This window comes from Ailuropoda melanoleuca, chromosome 8 (assembly GCF_002007445.2).
Source record: "Ailuropoda melanoleuca isolate Jingjing chromosome 8, ASM200744v2, whole genome shotgun sequence".
Taxonomy (NCBI): Eukaryota; Metazoa; Chordata; class Mammalia; order Carnivora; family Ursidae; genus Ailuropoda; species Ailuropoda melanoleuca.
The window spans coordinates 18,880,984-18,898,779 of record NC_048225.1 but is presented as its reverse complement, the minus strand read 5'-3'; positions in this window follow the sequence as shown (position 1 = coordinate 18,898,779).

Below are 17,796 nucleotides of genomic sequence, written 5' to 3'. Positions count from 1 at the left end.
CTCTGAACATTACTTCTTATAATCTTATTACACGAGGAGCCCCCTGCACTAGAATTTCTCCATCTTTGTCTGGATGCTTCCACCATCTCTAGGTAAGGTAGGACTCTTCCTACTCCAGTAAGGTATGACTATAAGGGAAGGAGCTCCAGGACATTTCTATCAGACCATAGTGCCCTTCTCCCTTCCTCCCTTCGCTTCCTTTTTTTCCCCCTCTCTCTCCTTTCCTTCCCACCCCTAGTCCTGGATAGTCTTCTTTACTTGAAGATTCACATGATTCATAAATCATATCTTGAGTTTTTTTCCCTACAAATCCTTAATGTAAAATTCTAAATCTCATCAAGGCTGTAGATAGACAGGAAGACATCACATACAACAAACAGTGAGAAAGAAAATCACATTAATAGATTTGTTTTAATGTCATCTTTGCAAATGTCAATATTCCTAATATGGTGTCTCAAGAAATGTTTCTTTTCTTCCCTGCTTCCTTCCCTATGACCCTGATCTAAAGCTCTTCTTTCTCTCTTCCTCCTCTTTCTTGTTCTCCTTCCCCTCTTCCCCTTCCTTCATCTTCTTCATAAAATAAAATGTAAATATTAAAAGTACGAAGTAATGTGCTGAGTACCCAAAGGTATATAATTTTTTCAAAATTCTAGTATGTTTGGGGTAGTTTTTACTAACAAGCACTGAAAAAAAAAAGCTTTTGCCCGATCCATAGCTGCATACTAGGTTCTTGATGATATATTAATTTGCTCTGGTAAAGAAACCACAACTGAAACAGCAGCTGCCGCTGGGGTCACCATGTGATGGATGGAGTGTCCAGTAATCCACCATCATTTTTCAAGATTCAGCTGTTTTCTGTGCCAGTGAAGAAAGTCAGCCATCAAAGCAAACTGTTAGAGCTACACCCAGTCATTCAAGCTAAAACATTGAATACAGAATCTCTGGTCAGAGTACCCAGATCAATAAATCCACCCTGATCCAACCATTCTCAGACATACCCCTCAGATTGTTTTTCAGTGGAAATTGTCAAAATCTTGCAATTTGCATATGTATGGTATCTTCTCAATGAGCACGCTTGTACCTGGTCCCCAGGGTCTGCCAGAACTTGTGTTTAGATCTCTAAGCAGAGATGTAGAACCAACAAGAGGTGGGAAAGATGAGTTTATTTATTTATCCGACAGAGATAGAGACAGCCAGCGAGAGAGGGAACACAAGCAGGGGGAGTGGGAGAGGAAGAAGCAGGTTCACAGCGGAAGAGCCTGATGCGGGGCTCGATCCCAGAATGCCGGGATCACGCCCTGAGCCGAAGGCAGACGCTTAACCGCTGTGCCACCCAGGTGCCCCGGGAAAGATGAGTCTTGAGGAGGATCAGTGCCCCCCTACAAGACAGTGGCCCCTGGAGTGGTCGTTAAAGCTTCCTCAGGCAAGGTAAGCTAACTCCCTCAGAGAGGGGAGGCAAGGCTATTTCCACAAGGAAAAACAGGGTCGGCAGAATTTTTGGCTTTAAGGATCCGTTTTATCAGAATCTACCCATTTTTCCCAGCCCAGTTTCGGGGGTCTCTGGTCTTCCAGAAGAGACTCTGTGAGGCTGTGAATGCAATTTGTGTTGTAACTCAGCCTTTGAAGAATTCAACTTCACATATGGTTTTTCAGAAATCTCAATCTCCAGGCTGTGATAAAGGTTTATTTCAAGTAAGTTACAGAAACTCTCTGGTTCTTTATCTGGGCCTTGAGCTGTGAATTTAAACCCTGATCTCACTATTTTCCTTCTTCAAGTCCTCCAGTGGACTTTGAAAGAAACCATGTAACACCACAGTGCTTTACTTATAAACTTAATTGTTCTATGGCAACATCTTCTTGATCATTCAAAGCCTTTCCTTCTGTAAATGCTTCACTGCAGGTAACAACGGGTGATAACCAGCTAATTACTTTTTAGTTATTTGTCCTTGACTACTAGTTACCAGTGATGACATAGTCATTGATGCCTTTAAATTGAGCGAGATCAGAGAAGCAATTCAAATTCTCATTCTTCAAGTTCTTTTTGTCTGGAACTACATTTGATTCCAAAAAAGCAACAGTCAGAGAAAGAGAACTACAGTGAGTATTAGGGATATGAGAGATTTATTTTAAGGATTGGATCTCTTTTAGACCATAAACTTTATTATAGGAATTAGACACAAAAGTGGAGGAGCTGAGGAAGTGAAGTTCTGGAAGGGAGAGCTGGAGAACAACAAACAGTCACTCAGCAGTCTTCCTGAAACACTGATACAGGTGGACAAGATGGGGCTTGCAGGGAATTCTGGGAAGCAATTGTATGGAGAAGTTAAAGTGGGACACAAAGGGGAGACTTCAGGAGCGTCTAGGGGAAGCCATTGTCCTTAGTCCCCGCCTCGGTAGGTACACAGCTAAGCCTAGGGCTGCTGTCTGGAAGACAAGCTGGATACGGAGCAGAGGAGAGAAAGAAGGCATCGCTGTGTCCCTAAGACGCCTCTGTGACCATCTATGACACACTTCTGTGAGAATGGCTGTCGCTTCACTTTGGCCTTCCAAAGCCCATTCAAGTTCTGCTTTTGGCCAACTCCATACATGGTAGGGAATTCTGAGAAATATAGTTCCCGGTTTGACCAAGTTGATACAGCATAACTGTACACAGTCTTCTAGGCGTGTGCAGGTGGAAGCGAGTAACGATAAGTGCAAACCCAGAGCATAATGTACAAATACACAAAGAACCGTGTATAAGCTGCGAGACGAGCAATCATGTAATGGTAATTGCACTGTGGTCAACTTTTATCTGTCAGGCGGATGCTGAGAGGTGTTAAAAGCTGGGAATTGAAAAGAAGGGAATTATCACTTTGCTCCCTTTTTATTCTGACAGACTATTAAGTTAAATGTTTCCCTCCTCTATGTCTTAAATATTTATTAATCAAAAAGCAAAGACAATGGAAAGTTACAACTCAGCTAATCCTCCAAAGAATCTACTCTCAGGGGATATATTCACTAAACTTGTCATTCTAATCCTGTTGTCTATTAAAATCCATGGCTCTTTTAAGTGTAAGAAAAAATTAATATTAAGAAATTTTCTTTTTTTTTTTTTTAAAGATTTTTTAAATTTATTTGACAGAGAGACAGCCAGTGAGAGAGGGAACACAAGCAGGAGGAGTGGGAGAGGAAGAAGCAGGCTCCCAGAGGAGAAGTCTGATGTGGGGCTCGATCCCAGCCCTGGAATCACACCCTGAGCCAAAGGCAGACGCTTAACGACTGAGCCACCCAGGCGCCCCAGGAATCTTCTTTATTTAATTTATTAAAACCTTGTCCTGGAGCTTCCTTTTTGGGTCAATTTCAGTAAATCTTCACAGAATCAGGGATAGGTGGATAAACCAAATTACTTGTCATTGTCCCTTCTACTCTTCATTGTATAATTTTACTAATGACATGAAATTCTTTCATTGCTATTTCTTAATATGCACAGGCTGGGTGATTTTAAGTGATATCTGGAAAAATAGAACACAGTCCTAACAATTTGTGTCAATAAGCAATTTTGGAATTCACAAGGCACTTTAAAATGTTTTCGCATTTGGGTCTCGGAACAATCCAATGAAGTGAGCTAGGCAGATGTCCTATCAGCACATTTGTAGACATGGAAACTTGGTCTCTGTGTTTTTAAACAACTTGCTGTTGCCAGAGCTCTTTTAGTTCATCACGCCTGAGCTAACAGAACTTAGGCAACTGATTACGGTTACTGGGTCGGATGCTTTTCTTTTTCTCCAGGAGTGATGAAGGATTGCTCCACTTCATCCATACTTTATCACCTGGTAGTTTGTACGATCAACGCACACATTTTGGGGTAGCGCCGAAAAGAGAATGTGCTTTGGCAAGAGAAAAACCTGGGTTTGAAAAATGGCTCCATCCCTTACTAGGTTTGTGGCTGTGGACAAGCTACTTAATCTCCCTGAGCTTCAATTTTTCCATTTTAAAAATGGAAATAATTTTTACAAGGTTGTGAAGATGACATTATATAATGCACATTGTCAGAACGCCTGACGCCATGCCAGGCACAGAGCGGGGGCTCGGCCAATGCCACTTTTCATCTATAAATCCTTCTTCCTCAAGGCTGAGGGCAGTTCTACACAAAGTCCTCCCTAATTAACCTCTGTCTCATTTTCCCAATTTCACTGTACCCAAGCCACGCAGAGCCCTACTTAATTGTTCTCAAATTGCTTCATAGCGATCTGCTCTTCTTCATTCATTCAACAAATATGCAGCGAGTGCCAACTGCTTTCAGAAACTGTATTAAACTCTGGATATAAAACAGTGACGAAAATAGACGGGTTCCTGCCCTCGAGGGGCTCACAATCGAGCAGGAAGCAGAGCTCACACCAGTAACCACACCGGTGGGTATGTAGTAACAAAGGAAGACAAATGTTGTAAATGGAAGACTACGTTGCAGTGTGGACGGCTGAGTTGAGCTTGGGGGTGGCAAAAAACGTTCTCCTTGGAGTGACATTTAAGCAGAGACATGAGGAATGAGGAAAAAACCAATCATGTAAAGATGAAAAGTTAGCATTTTCTAGACAGAGAAGAGCGGATATGGAGACCCTGAATGGGGGAGGAAAACACTAGAAAATCAGGATGGCTGGAGCACAGGGGATGAACAGAGTGTGGCCTGAAACCAGGTCAGGAGGCAGGCAGGGGCCAGACCACACGGAGCCTTTGACCTCAGTTGGCCTCTCCCAGAAGATTTTGAGTACTAACAGTTTATTTAGGAGGTTGGGGAGTGGGGAAGTGAGACAGGGAGACAAGGAAGGCAATAAAGGTGTGTTACTGAACAGATCACCACTGGGAGAGCCTGGATCTCCACGCTCTGAGAATCTCCGAGACACAGTATATGGAACACCCACCCAGGACACCAGGAAGCTGGGCTCTTTATCAACCAGATCCCTATGATCCTTATGGCATTAATTCTTCAGCACTCCCAGCTTGCCATGTGCAGTCTTTCCACACTCATGGCCCGGAAAAGAAGCCCAGGAGGAGAAAGTTATAGATGTATACTGAAAACAGCCTTCAGTGTGTGCAGATGAGTGCTGAGTAGTTGGGGTGGGAGATGAAAGAAGCCATACTAGACACATCATTTTCATTATAATGGGGAAATATGGGAGGATTTTTGAAGTTTAATATGATAGAGTTTCGGTTAGTAGTTTTGTTGGTCAGGGTACATTGTAAGATCCTTGAGAACAAAGAACATTCTTCACATTCTTTTAGCACTAGCCACAGTGATGACACAATGCTGTTTACATAGCAAGTACTAAATAAATATGTTTGATTCACTGTCCAAGGGTAAAAGTATTGGTGGATCCAACGTAACTGGACCACAAAAGATCAGATGAAAAATTGTTTCATCAGTATGTTTGGCATCAGGTTTTATAAAGTCTTTTAAAGTGGCCAAATGGCACATGGGCCACCTTGGTATCCAGGGAGTCAACTATAATTTGGGCTATTCATAGGAAATATTTCAGAAAGAATTCAACCCCACTTTTAACCCTGAGAAGGGCAGAGTAGTGTAGTGGTTGAAAATACTGATTTTGGAGTTCCAGCCAGATCACACAGGGCCTGGGCCATAACCCTCTTTAGCTATGAGCCCTTGAACAAATTACTTAACCTCATTAGCCTCAGCCTCTTCATCTGTACAATGGACATAATATGAATTACATCACCTCATAGGGTTAGTATAAAGGCAAGATAAAATAATATTCTATGTCCAGTATGTAATTAACATTCCATAAATGTTATCATTACTAATATTTTGACATTCCTTAGGGTTATTCTGATAGGTTTTCTGGAACACAGATAGAAATGTACTCTCAAGTTTAGGCCAAACATAGAGTCAGGAGGAGCCTCCGGTCTTCAAGCCTGTACTTTAGGGGGGAAAAAATCCCCAAACCCTCATTTCCAGTGGATATTTCTTCCCAGAAATAGACTTTCTCTCCAGGAATCAAGGGACATATTTGTAGAATGAACAGAAGCACGGGGGAGGCCGAGTGTGGGCTCACACTCTCCCTGACCGGCCCTCTTGTCTGCCCGCTCCCTCTGTGCTGCTCTCCCCCTCCCCTTCCTGGAGAATTCAGAGGGAGATGCCTGAAACTGTGAAGTGCCTTTATGTAAAAGGCCCCACCAGCTAGGACCGTGCTGGCCCGCACCTTTGTATTCATCGTTTCCCATTTGCATTTTTTTTCTGATTTCAAAGCGATATGTTCTCCCCATAGAAATTCTGGAAAATGTATAAAACCATAAAATAGTAGGAAAATAAAGCTCTTTAAACCTCCTCTAGGATGTGATTGTATTCACCCAAGACACGCTAGCGGAATTTTTTCCAATAAACTTAGAGTCACAGGCTTTAAATTGCGTCTGACCTGAAAGACTTTTATAGCTATCTTCCCTTTCTTCTTGCTCTGGTCTCTGTGCAAATACACACTTCTGAGTCACCATTCTCTGCCTCTGGGTGTAGGTGTCGGTCCACTTTTGTGCCTCCACTTCCTGGAAGAGCATGGGCTACCAAGAGAAGCAATGCCCAGATCCAGGTCAAAATGACATCAGTGTAGGGGACAGCATGGAGGGGACCAACCCAGAGTGGGGCTGAGCTCAGGTGAGGAGTCCACATTCTGCAGGACCTTCTGTGGTTGTCTTCCCACTGCAGTTATGAATCCAGCCCAGGAAGGCAGCTCCAGCTCTGGCCTCGTCTAGCTGGAACAGATAACTCGTCCAAATGGAGAACAGGAGGTGACTTTTTAAGGGAATCTAAATAAGGCTCTCAAACTCGGCAGCTGTTCAGAACGTCTGTCTTACCTCACGAGATGAAAATGATTTTATGCCGCCGGTGCCAGCACTGAAACTTCTAGGAAAGCTGCGGACCCGGTGCTGCTCATTCCACTGGGGGTGTTGAGTCAGCGGGGTCTGGCAGGTGAGGAGCCAAAGTTGGGGCTTCTCAAGTCCATGTCATGAAACCAAGTAGGTTGCATCAGTTGGAAGCGATTGCTCTGTCTCCGTCCTGCCAGCCAAGAAAAAGAAAGAAAAAAGAAAAGAGAGAGAGAAAAAAAAGAATAAGGGGAGGAGGGATACCTAAATTACCCCAGGAAGGTATCTCTCTCCTTGATTCCCACTATTTGTTAAGCACTCAGTAAGTTATTCCTTAGCTCAAACCCAAGTTTCTCTTATTCCCACTTAACCTCATGTCATGTACGTTCCTCTCAGAGATGATGCTCCTTGGTACCAAGAAAGGTGGTAAAGGTGGTATCGGGGCCAGACAATCGTGAACCTGAGCCCCATGTTCTCCACCTGTTAGCCGTGACTTTGCCGACTTTTCCTTGCCTGGCTGCACTTCGGTCTCCTTCTAGGTAAAATGGGCAGAATAACAACACCTGCCTATTAGGGTTGTTGTAAGGATTACATGAGATGATGTATGTAATGCGCCACAATTACAAACTCAAAAAACATCAGTTATAAATAGAATATCAGCAGCAGACCCTGCCATGGCATTGGCAATGTCTTTGCTACTGTGATCCAACTTTTAAGCTGAGGATGAATGAGATCCTTTAGTTCTCTTTTCTTCTTCCTTTTTTTTTTAAACCATCTTTTGCTTTTATATCACTTAGATTTCTTTTTTTAGCCACTTCTTGATAATTCGAAGTAGAATTTAAAAGATGTAAAGACTTTTGTTAATTTCTTTTAAAACTGAAAGCACCATCCTCTGCTTGGGAAGTCTCAGGAAAGTGCTGGAATCCTCTTCTCTCTTTTCACCGTGGTCCTGAAGATGAAGACAGGAGCAGTGGACCATGAGTGAGGAGACTTAATAAAGCAGCGTCTTTATTCCCAGTTTCTGCCTCAGCTACACACAGGAAGGAGCCAGGGGCATGTCTCTTTCCTTCTGCCTCAAAACAAGAGGCATCTTCTCTTCCCTCTGAGGCCTTCAAGCCCCCTGGGACCGCCGGCAATACACAGTTGCTTACTTATGGGGGTTATATTTACGCATCACATATGCCAGTTACAGAGGAACAATGGTGTTACTAAGAACTCAGCCTTGTCCTTTTACGAACAAATATTCCCCCAAATTTGACTTTCATGTTCTTTACTTCTATTAACTGAGTCTTTTCTTACCCCCTTCCCCAGGCCCCAACAAACTAACTCTCTTATAATTCTTTCAAAGGAGGCCCTATGCCCAACGTACTACTACTCCCCGGAAGAGACGCATTCCTTATCTCCGCTCCCCACTGCCATATCCAGGTGATTCAGCTCTTCCTTTATGGAGTTCACAGAAGTCATTCTGTCACTCTTGTACCCTCCTCAAAGTTCTCCACCAACTTCCCCATACTTTGCCCATCTTACTCAGTGGCTTCTTCATCTAAAGAATGGTTGTTCTCTCTTTTGGTCCTCACCGTCACCTTCAGGAATGCCAACAATCCATGCTGATAACGCTCCTTGTGTTCTGGCATCACATACTCTTTTCCTTTCTTTTTAATTCCAGAGATGGGCAAACATTCACCCACTTTTAATCCAGTCCAGCTGAACAGTTAGTGAGTTCAGGAAAGAACTGTTGGCATACTGGCCTGGATCTGAGCCTGAAATTTCTCCCCCTGCTTTATTCCTTTGATTGCTATAAGTTTGTTTTTATTTTATTATTTTAAAAAAATTCTGGGTGCAACATTTTCTTGTTAGAAAAATAATTCCAATTTTTGCAGAAGTATATAAATTGAAAAATTACATATTTCTGATCTCTTCAACTCCAATGTCTTCCTTCTGCAATGTGCCAGGTCACATAGCAGGACCTCCACAATACAGACTTGCTTGTCTCTCAGTGTGGCTCCGTGCCAGAGATGTCAATACCCCCAACATTCCCTCTGATGATGACCTCCTGTTCTTCCTTCTCTCTCAACCACCTGTGGTCCCTAACACTGCTTCTTAGTCTTCCTGTCAACACCAGTTACTCCCTGGTTCTTATTTATTTATTTATTTATTTATTTATTTTTATTCTTTTTTTTTTTAAAGATTTTATTTATTTATTCGACAGAGACAGAGACAGCCAGCGAGAGAGGGAACACAAGCAGAGGGAGTGGGAGAGGAAGAAGCAGGCTCATAGTGGAAGAGCCTGATGTGGGGCTCGATCCCATAACGCCGGGATCACGCCCTGAGCCGAAGGCAGATGCTTAACCGCTGTGCCACCCAGGCGCCCCTATTTTGATTCTTATTTTTTTAGAGAGAGAGCAGGCATACATGCATGTGGAGGGTGGGGCAGAGGAGAGGGAGAGAGAGAAAATCTCAAGCAGACTCTCTGCTGAGTGCAGAGCCCAACTCAGAGCTCAATCTCACAACACTGAGATCATGACCTGAGCTGGAACAAGAGTCAGGTGCTTAACCGACTGAGCCACCCAGTTGCCCTACTCCCCAATTCTTTATTGTTTTCTATCACATCTGTTGGCATTCAATGAACCATTTCACAAACATACTTTATTTCACTCCAGGATGTCTCAACAAACTTGAACTTCTCCTGTTCCACCTTGCCACTCTCCAGCCTTCAGGAATGGTTGGCAATGTTACTGGAGAAAGCCTTGAAGCCATTTGGAATGGATCCACCACAATCCATTCTTTGTTGGGTCTACTGATACTCACATCTGCTTTCATTCATTTTTTATTAATTAATCATCCCACTTCCTAGAGACTTTTTGCTCTCTCTCTCATTCTCCTCAAGGCCCCAGTTCTGTCCACCTTCCCACTTACAGCAAATAACGTTATTGCCTGTTTTACTGACAAGTAAAAGTTGCTCATTTGAGCAACTTCAAAGTCTTTTCTTGCTGTCTCCACATCTCTGTGTATCCTTCCTCTTTCTCCTCTTCCCCACCCCCCCGGAAGCTGAGGTTAACTCCAGCCAGTGCTCTTGGTTCAAGCCCCTTCTCCTTGTTATGAAGCTCACGCATCAGTGATTGCCCTTTTCCTGCAAATTTGGTCTCTCCTTCTGAGTTGACCTCTAAGCTTTGGCTGATATGACCTTCCCGGAAAAATCCTTACTTATCCTAAAGTTTCCTATCAACACTTTCACTCCCACTATCAAATGTTTTGAAAATATAATCAAAACAATCGCATCCATTAGTTTTGTACCAACACTTCTTGCTCAACTTCTTCCATAGTATGTCCTCCTCTTGATCCTGACCTGAAAATCCTCATAAGGTCATTAGTGATTTCCTGGTTACCAATTTTTATCCCACTTACGTCTCTGCTGCAGCACTCACTGTCAGTATGGAACATTCCCCCCCCTTTCTCCCTGACACAGCACTAGTTTGATCTTCTACCACTTTGGTCACTCTGTTTCCATCTCTGTTACTGGCCTGACTGCTTCCTCTGCCCTCCTAAATTTAGGTACCCTTAGATCTCCTGTCACTTTATAGTCTCTCTTTCAAATATCAGCCATTTCCATTACTTCAATTAGCACTCTATAAGAATGACTCTCCTACCTTGATCACTAAATCCATGATCTCTTCTGAAGACCAGATTTAAATTTCCCAGCAATCTATCAGAATCTGCAACACAAAATATACCAAACACAATCCAAGGTCCATCTGTTTTTTTCCCCAAATCACCGCTGCTGCTATCTTTTTTTTATAACTTTGGATGGCATCAAAGTTGTCTCCTCCTCCATGACTTGGGTGAACTTTCCTCCCTGCCCCACACTTGGTCATTTGCCAAATCCAATATATTATACCTTCACATTTTCTTCTGAATCCGATATCTCCCACTCACACTGCCCTACATCAGCTCCTTTTCCCTTCTTACTACAGTTACTGCAATCGTTTCTTCTATTTTTCCCATTCCATGTCTCTTATTCTGCCAGATTAATTTTCCTAAACCCCATTTTATATCACCTCACTCACATGCTTTAACATCTCCATTGACTCTCAATTATCTCTCTGACTGAGTCTAGACTCCTTAATAGGCATTAAAGACTATTTTCTTAACATTTCCAGCATTATTTCTCTAAGTGTGTCCAGGGTTGAGATAAACCAAATCATTCACTTTCCCCATCTCAGGTCTGAAATTTTTCTGCTTCTAAGCTTTTGTTCATGTTCACCTGTCAAGAATGTCATGCTTTTCAATCACTTCCTGTTGAAATCTATTCTTTTCTTCAGAAAGGTTTTAAATGTACCTTTTTGGTGTGGACCTTTTACTGTTTGAGGTGTAGCCGGCTTTTTATGTGATCCTCTTACTCTTACTCTGTTTTATAACACAACCATTTGTAAATGTGCCACCTTCTCACCCCAATGTCTGATAGATTGTGTCTTTAATATTATTTTCCAAGAACTTTGCTAATTTTTGCAGATTCATAGATGAATTAAAATGTTCATAATTTCCATGGAAAATTCAAACTTTCCTTACCCAAAGGAAGCCTGTATTTATGTTTTTCATCCTCATTCCCCAATGCAGGTTTCTCATTCACCTGAAAGGTGAGTGAGTTCCTACTGTCACTCCTTTAAGGGTGGAGAACATAAAGAAGGTGGGACCCTCTTTAACACCATGGCAAGGGAAAGTGTGTTCTCCAATCCCCACATTGCAATTCAGAATGCAAATCTTTGTACTAGAGGGGAGAACACAGACTAGTGATGGAAACGGACCCCAGCGCACCCAGTTACATGGTTATTTGACAAATGCTGTGGTCGAAGTGTATGCTGTGGGCGTCATCTCCTTCATGGTGTGGGAGAATTAAAGAAGAACTCCGAGGGCAGGATGAAAAGACTTCGGCAGCCACTCAGCTCAATCAGGTTTTCTCAGTGTGACTTCATTAATCATTCTGAAACACGAAGTCCAGCACTGTGTCTTTCCCAAACACTCAGCGTAGTCACATTCTCTTATAAGTACTTACAGAAATGCAATATTTTTAAAAAGCTATGTTATTGTTTCATATCATCTGGATATGGAGGCTCTTTCCTTTCTCCCTCCAAGTCCTGGAGTTGTTGTGTTGAGCTCCTCCTGGCAACACACAGCTGTTAGTGGAAATCTGAGTCCCACCATTAGTGGGAGTGGTGCATGAGGGACATCAAAGAATAGAAAACAGAATTGATGGTTCTGCCACATACAAGTTGAGTGGCCAAGTCACTGAACTTCTCTCGAATTAAGTTTCCAAAAAAAAAAAAAAAAGATAGCAATAGTACCTACTCCTTATTTATGAATTTATGAAGAAGGGGGTGAAATAGTATTTATTAAGTGTATGCTAAGAGGTGCCTGGCTGGCTCATTTGATAAAGCATTTGACTCTTGATCTCAGAGTTGTGAATTCAAGCCCCAAACTGGGCATAGAGCTTACTTTAAAAAAAAAAAAAGTTTATGCTAAGGGCCAGGTGTTGCTCCCGGTGATTTATAAGTTTAATTCATTTAATCTTCACAAATAGCTACAAGGTAGGTAGTATTTTTATTGTTTTCATGTTGACAGAAGAAGCTAAGGTTCAGAAGAATTAAGTAACTTGTTCAAGGTACAGAAGTAACAAGTAGAGTATCCAGGATAAGCCTGTCTGATCCCAAAGATATCATTCTTTTCCATTGCTCCATTCAGCCAGTCCAAATCATGGCCTTACTTGAAAACGGCAGTGTTATTCAGTGATACATGCCCCAAATTAAGAATCAGGAGTGGGTTACCTGCATCTACAAGGCGAGCCTCTTAGAACATTCTTTAACCCCCAATCTACCATTTCCCTTCTTTGGGAAATTTTACACATCTACTCAAATGCACTCTTTCAAAACTTTCCCAGCTATCTCCCTGCTCCCCAGGCTCAAAGTATAATCTGTGACTTCATCTTCCAGGCTACCTATATGCAGTAACCACACAATTTAAGTTATTGTTTTAAGTCACAGACTAATGCAATACCTAGCATAGAGTAAGCACTCAGTAAAAGTTTTGTAAATGAATGAATAAGTGACTTTAACAGTGCGCAAGTAATTTAATCTCTCTAGATATTAATTTTTCCATCTTTAAAATAGATGACTAGTCTCTCAGATGTCACAGGTATATCATGAGAATTCAATGAAATATGCTGTGTTCATAAAAATAAAACTGTAAGATGAGGCCAAGCAGTTGTTCCTTTTGCAAAGAGAAAAAGAACCCCCCCCCAACAAAACAGACCAACAAAAAGGAGTTTTTCATTTGTGCCAATCCATGTGAGCTCTCTAAATGATAGGTGATTATAAGCCCTCTCCACTCTGGAAGAAAGAAAGAAAAAAGAAGATGAAAGGAAGAAAGAGAGAGAGAGAAGAAAGAAAGGACTGGGTGTTATACGCAAGTAATGAATAATGGAACATTACATCAAAAACTAGGGATGTACTGTATGGTGACTAACATAACATAATAAAAAATTATTATTAAAAAAAAGAAAGTAAAGAAAGGAAGGAAGGACAAACAAATGAGCAAATGATATTGGATTTTTTCTTGTCTACTTTCTTAGATTCCATACTTTCCCATAATACTTGAAGCTTTGTGAGTAAAAGGGTTATAACTACTTTTTCTTACATATAAATACACACAGACACGCAGAGCACTCACCTTAGGACTTCACGCTGCATAAGGAGTCATTAACTTTCTGATTGATTTGCACATGGAAGTGTCTTTTGATGGTGAAGATCTTACAGGAAGAAGTTAAGTCCTTAAGACTCTGAAGACAAAGAGCCTTGGGTTTGAGTCATAGTTCTGCCACATACTAATTGAATGAGCAAGTCGTTTAACTCCTCTTGTATTTATTTCCTTAAAAAAAACAATAAGGAGATAAAGAGAGTAGTGTCTACTCCTTGAAATTGTTGTGAGGATTAAATGCGTTAATCCATACAAAGTGCGAACATAGCATTGTTCTGGGGCCAAAGCATGCTCTCAATTATTATGGTAATGATGAAGATAATGATGTTGGTGATGAAAATGATAACAAAGGTGTTGATAAATCATGAAAAGTTGATTATTTCTCATCATGCTGAAGTTAACAGCTGGGTACATCTTTGTAAGGATTAAAGAAATAATCTAAACAGGAGTTTAACACCTCTTGGTTTTGTAAGACTTTACAAAGTCTAAAACACATGCACGCATTACTTCATTTGTGCTTCCAGTAACTCTGGGAGGCAGACAATTAGAGAGAGAAATTGGCTCAGAGTGGTCAAGTGAAAATGTCAGTACTATCCCAGTTGAAAGAAGCCTGACACACGCCTCCTGTCCCCCACCTGGGGGTCATTTTGTGGTTTCTTTTTCTCCTTCTTCAATATTGTTTCTGATGAGCATTGAGTTATCCAGGGCTCCAGTGTTGCTCCTGCACCAAACATCAGAATAACCAGAGTATTTGGTTCAGCAGCAAAGGCAATAATGACACTTATTTCTCCAAAAGTCTTTTTCCTTCTGTCTAGCCTAAGAGCCCCAGCCAGAAATGCATAAGAAATTATGCCAGACTAACAGCAGTACTTGAAATATAACTTTTCTTCTGGGAAGCTTGAAGTACCTTATCACCAATTATATTTTTTTTCTCCCCATTCAAATGTCCAGATTATTATAACTACCTATGCACAGCTTTCTCATGGATGTGTACCATGGGCTTCCTGAAGATTGGTTAAGATCAGTGACACCGGCTTCTCTTGCACACAGGGTGTGTGATGAGTGTTTGTGGGGCACTCCTCGATGTCAAGAGTGTGCTGGCTTCCCTGATCATTCAGATGACATTCAATTCAACAAACATTTTTTGGCTTCGTTTTACCTGCCAGGTTCTCTGCCATGTGCAGGCCCAGGAAGGAATTGCATCGTCTGGTCATCATGTCACTATTTCCTGTCCTAATCCCAAACTTCCTTTCGCTGGTTACAGTAACCACACAGCTGGCAGTCAGATGAGGGAACAACCTGGGGGAGCCTGATATCTCCCAGTCCCTCATGTGCTCTTCAGCCACAGTTTAAAATAAACATGTTTTTTTTACTCTCTTTGTCCCATGGGTTATGCACTATTTTTCAAAATCCATTTAGAATAGCAAAAGCAGGTCACTCAACTTGCCTACATTGGGCTCTGATTTCTGCATCTTGACTCTTAGTTCAGGTATGTGTTGATCTTGAAATGCATCAAGAAGGGGCCCACCTATAGCTCCCCTGTTCCTTCCACCCCTTACTTTTCAGTAGATAATTTTGCCTCCTTTACTAAGATCCGTATGTATGTCCTAAGGTCTCTCTCTACTTTATCTTTACTCAGTGTCACTGCCCCTACTGCTGTTTCTAATTTCCCCCCATAATCTTAGTGAAATTGGTTTCTTTCCTTAGGAAAAGTAACATCTCCATGCATATCTCAGATGCCATTCCTCTTTCCCTGTCAGAGTCATTCTTCCCCATCCACTTCAAAACCTCTAAATACCTCAGGCCCCATACACTCCTCTCCTCTTTCTCAATCTCTGAACGCGATTGGCTGGAGTTCCATCTAAAGAAGAGCGTCCCTCAAATCTTAATATTTTCTTTCCTTGTCTATTGTGGCATTGCATCTTTCTGATTGTCTCCCATTTCTCTGATTATTTTTTTTCAGTTCCCTCTGTTGATTATGGCCTGGGCTCCTCACTCTTTCCACACTATTCTCACTCATTCATCCGTCCATTTATTCATTCATTCAGGATTCATAGAGGATCTAATAATTTGCCTAGCATGCAGCTGGGCATAGGAGTACAGCTGCAAACAGAACGAAAGAGGCCCCTTTCATGAAGCTTACATCCTGATAGGAGGAAACAGAAAATAAACAAGTGCATTACATTTCAAATAAAACCATTTTGGATAGTAAGAGAAGATATAAAGAACAAGAAGCAGGATAATGACATAGAGAGTAGCTTCAGGTGGGGAAAGTGAGACGGAAACCAGTTTAGAAAGCGTGACCAGGAGTGCCACTCTAAGGAGAAGTCATTTGAGGCAAGACCCTAATGATAAGAAACCAGCCACAGGATAAAGAGCATTCTGGGAAGAGGGCACATCTGGCACAAAGGCTCTATGATGGGAAAAAGCTTAATAAGTTTGTGTAATGGAACATAGTGAACAAGATGGAGAATGGTAGACAGGAGTGTGAAGATCTAGCCAGGGCTCAGGGCAGGCCTTGTTAGGCCATGGTGAGGAGTCTAGATTCTATTAAGTACAATGAAATGCCATTGAAGGGCTTTAAGCAAGGAAGCTACATGATCTTATAAAATACAAATAGTGCTCTGGTTACTGTTTGTAGACTAGAATGGACGGTTGCATCATCAACTGAAGGGGAAGATGATCATCAGATTGGGAAAGGTGAAAAACAAAACAGTAAAAAAAGTACTGAAGCCAAAGTGGCAGAAAGGAGGAAGGCATAACTTAAACAATTAAACTGAGCTAAAAACTCTTAGAACAAGGCAGAATGTTACTTCAGGGAACTTAAGGTACTTGCAAAAGTGACAGAAAGCCACTGCCAAAAATCAAAGGAAATGTCAGAAAACTGAAAAGACCAAATGCTCCTATTTTCAATAGAAAAGACAGTGTCACATGCAGACTAGAGGCAAATATACTGTTCCTAAAATTTCATGTAAAATCCTCAAAGAGACTAAAATGGGACTGGTAAACATTTAGAAAAGAACATTGTGATTATTTCCTAATTGCACAAATGGATGTAAGAAAAATTATGTAAAATTAAGCCAATTCCCACTGTGGTAGTGGTGGTTGTTGTGGGGGTGGTGGTTGACAGATTTATCAGACCGAAAATATCTCAGTTGCTCTATGTATTTGGATAGGACTTTCAATAAAATCATAGAATTTCAAAGGTTGTTGGAACTTTATCAGTTATCTATTCCAAATTTCTAACCTATAGAAGATCCCCCCGCCCCCCCCCAGCAACATCCCAGTAATTCTTTGGAGAGCAACTGCTTGAACATAACAAAAGGTAATTCGTTCCACTTTGAAATCATTTGAAATACATTGCTGAAAATCTATTTCCATGTAAATGTAAACCATCGATCCTACCTCTTTTCTCTGGACCATTATCAATGCAATTTTTCTCACATATACCCTTTGGGTTAAATTTTCAGGATGTGTTATGTTATAAATATGGAAAATTGAGAGATACATTTCAGTATGGATTTGTGATTGAACAACCATACCAAAAAGTCTAATTAGTAGCTCATTGTCAAGCTAGAGTGAGGTCTCTAAAGTCATGACTCTTCTTTTTTTTCCCCCCCATCTATTAAAAAAAACAAAAACAAAAATCTATGTTTGGATCAGGTGATTGTAAAGCCTAGAGATAAAACAAAGCTGAAAAAGAGAGGCATGTTGGATGATTGACTCTGGACTCAGTAAGAGTATTAACAGGATGTGACAATTAGCCGAAAACTGATAAATTTTAACAGCAATAAATGTAGTTTCATAATCATTTTTCCAAAATTTCCCATATAACTAAAAATGACTCTGCAACAGTTCAAGTGAAAAATACTTGGGAATTTTAATTGACCACAAGCTCATTATAAGTGAGATATGACAATAATGTATTGAATAGATACACCCTCTAAAGCGAGTGTGGCCATGATTCCCCTGGATTTATGCTGGTCAGACCACACAGGGAACATCATTTCCTGTTCTAGGTGTCACTTTGAGAATCATGCTGACAGACTAAAAATCCTCCTGAGAAAGTGACAAAAACAGTTTGAGGACCACTTAATGGAGTGTGGGAAGGGAAGAGGAGTGTACAGAATTCCACTGAATGTAAAGAACTTCTTTAAACAACAGACGGGATGGGCGCCTGGGTGGCTTAGCCGGTTAAGC